Source organism: Ipomoea triloba, chromosome 16, assembly GCF_003576645.1.
Source record: "Ipomoea triloba cultivar NCNSP0323 chromosome 16, ASM357664v1".
Classification (NCBI taxonomy): domain Eukaryota; kingdom Viridiplantae; phylum Streptophyta; class Magnoliopsida; order Solanales; family Convolvulaceae; genus Ipomoea; species Ipomoea triloba.
In genome coordinates, this window is record NC_044931.1 from 10371785 (window position 1) to 10373908 (window position 2124).

General features: G+C 51.1%; 7 non-coding genes across 7 annotated transcripts; all 7 read right to left on the minus strand.

Moving 5' to 3' along the window:
- Nucleotides 1-116: 116 nt before the first annotated feature.
- LOC116008834 lies at nucleotides 117-235 on the minus strand. Its single transcript, XR_004096188.1, has one exon. It is a non-coding gene; the product is annotated as a 5S ribosomal RNA (ribosomal RNA).
- A 137-nt stretch (nucleotides 236-372) lies between these two features.
- On the minus strand, nucleotides 373-491 carry LOC116008753. Its single transcript, XR_004096113.1, has one exon. It is a non-coding gene; the product is annotated as a 5S ribosomal RNA (ribosomal RNA).
- Nucleotides 492-628: 137 nt separating this feature from the next.
- Nucleotides 629-747, minus strand: LOC116008323. The gene has a single exon (XR_004095713.1). It is a non-coding gene; the product is annotated as a 5S ribosomal RNA (ribosomal RNA).
- Nucleotides 748-884: 137 nt separating this feature from the next.
- Nucleotides 885-1003, minus strand: LOC116008475. Its single transcript, XR_004095855.1, has one exon. It is a non-coding gene; the product is annotated as a 5S ribosomal RNA (ribosomal RNA).
- A 137-nt stretch (nucleotides 1004-1140) lies between these two features.
- LOC116009294 lies at nucleotides 1141-1259 on the minus strand. The gene has a single exon (XR_004096566.1). It is a non-coding gene; the product is annotated as a 5S ribosomal RNA (ribosomal RNA).
- Nucleotides 1260-1652: 393 nt separating this feature from the next.
- LOC116008681 lies at nucleotides 1653-1771 on the minus strand. The gene has a single exon (XR_004096048.1). It is a non-coding gene; the product is annotated as a 5S ribosomal RNA (ribosomal RNA).
- Nucleotides 1772-1908: 137 nt separating this feature from the next.
- Nucleotides 1909-2027, minus strand: LOC116008476. The gene has a single exon (XR_004095856.1). It is a non-coding gene; the product is annotated as a 5S ribosomal RNA (ribosomal RNA).
- Between the last annotated feature and the right edge of the window lie 97 nt (nucleotides 2028-2124).

Below are 2124 nucleotides of genomic sequence, written 5' to 3' on the forward strand. Positions count from 1 at the left end.
TACTTGACCCTCTCTCTCCACGCAACTTCTCTCGCTTAGCGGTTTAGCGGTTTAAAAGGATAGTATCCTTAGCGAGCGGTCCAGCGGTTTCAAAGAATAAATTGAAAAGAGGGTGGGGGATGTAACACGAAGACTTCCTAGGGGGTCACCCATCCTAGTACTACTCTCGCCCAAGCACGCTTCACTTCGGAGTTCTGATGGGATGCGGTGCATTAGTGCTGGTATGATCGCATCCGTCATGTACTGCGCGCAAAACGTACTTGACCCTCTCTCTCCACGCAACTTCTCTCGCTTAGCGGTTTAGCGGTTTAAAAGGATAGTACCCTTAGCGAGCGGTCCAGCGATTTAAAAGAAAAATTGAAAAGAGGGTGGGGGATGCAACACGAGGACTTCCCAGGGGGTCACCGATCCTAGTACTACTCTCGCCCAAGCACGCTTCACTTCGGAGTTCTGATGGAATCCGGTGCATTAGTGCTGGTATGATCGCATCGGTCATGTACTGCGCGCAAAATGTACTTGAACCTCTCTCTCCGCGCAACTTCTCTCGCTTAGCGGTTTAGCGGTTTAAAAGGATAGTACCCTTAGCGAGCGGTCCAGCGGTTTAAAAGAAAAATTGAAAAGAGGGTGGGGGATGCAACACGAGGACTTCCCAGGGGGTCACCCATCCTAGTACAACTCTCGCCCAAGCACGCTTCACTTCGGAGTTCTGATGGGATCCGGTGTATTAGTGCTGGTATGATCACATCCGTTATGTACTGCGCGCAAAATGTACTTGACCCTCTCTCTCCACGCAACTTCTCTCGCTTAGCGGTTTAGCGGTTTAAAAGGATAGTACCCTTAGCGAGCGGTCCAGCGGTTTAAAAGAAAAATTGAAAAGAGGGTGGGGGATGCAACACGAGGACTTCCCAGGGGGTCACCCATCCTAGTACTACTCTCGCCCAAGCACGCTTCACTTCGGAGTTCTGATGGGATGCGGTGCATTAGTGCTGGTATGATCGCATCCGTCATGTACTGCGCGCAAAATGTACTTGACCCTCTCTCTCCGCGCAACTTCTCTCGCTTAGCGGTTTAGCGGTTTAAAAGGATAGTACCCTTAGCGAGAGGTCCAGCGGTTTAAAAGAAAAATTGAAAAGAGGGTGGGGGATGCAACACGAGGACTTCCCAGGGGGTCACCCATCCTAGTACTACTCTCGCCCAAGCACGCTTAACTTCGGAGTTCTGATGGGATCCGGTGCATTAGTGCTGGTATGATCGCATCCGTCACGTACTGCGCGCAAAATGTACTTGACCCTCTCTCTCCGCGCAACTTCTCTCGCTTAGCGGTTTAGCGGTTTAAAAGGATAGTACCCTTAGCGAGCGGTCCAGCGGTTTAAAAGAAAGATTAAAAAGAGGGTGGGGGATGCAACACGAGGACTTCCCAGGGGGTCACCCATCCTAGTACTACTCTCGCCCAAGCACTCTCGCCCAAGCACGCATAACTTCGGAGTTCTGATGGGATCCGATGCATTAGCATCCGTCACGTACTGCGCGCAAAATGTACTTGACCCTCTCTCTCCGCGCAACTTCTCTCGCTTAGCGGTTTAGCGGTTTAAAAGGATAGTACCCTTAGCGAGCGGTCCAGCGGTTTAAAAGAAAGATTAAAAAGAGGGTGGGGGATGCAACACGAGGACTTCCCAGGGGGTCACCCATCCTAGTACTACTCTCGCCCAAGCACGCATAACTTCGGAGTTCTGATGGGATCCGATGCATTAGAGCTGGTATGATCACATCCGTCATGTACTGCGCGCAAAACGTACTTGACCCTCTCTCTCCACGCAACTTCTCTCGCTTAGCGGTTTAGCGGTTTAAAAGGATAGTACCCTTAGCGAACGGTCCAGCGATTTAAAAGAAAAATTGAAAAGAGGGCGGGGGATGCAACACGAGGACTTCCCAGGGGGTCACCCATCCTAGTACTACTCTCGCCCAAGCACGCTTCACTTCGGAGTTCTGATGGGATGCGGTGCATTAGTGCTGGTATGATCGCATCCGTCATGTACTGCGCGCAAAATGTACTTGACCCTCTCTCTCCGCGCAACTTCTCTCGCTTAGCGGTTTAGCGGTTTAAAAGGATAGTACCCTTAGCGA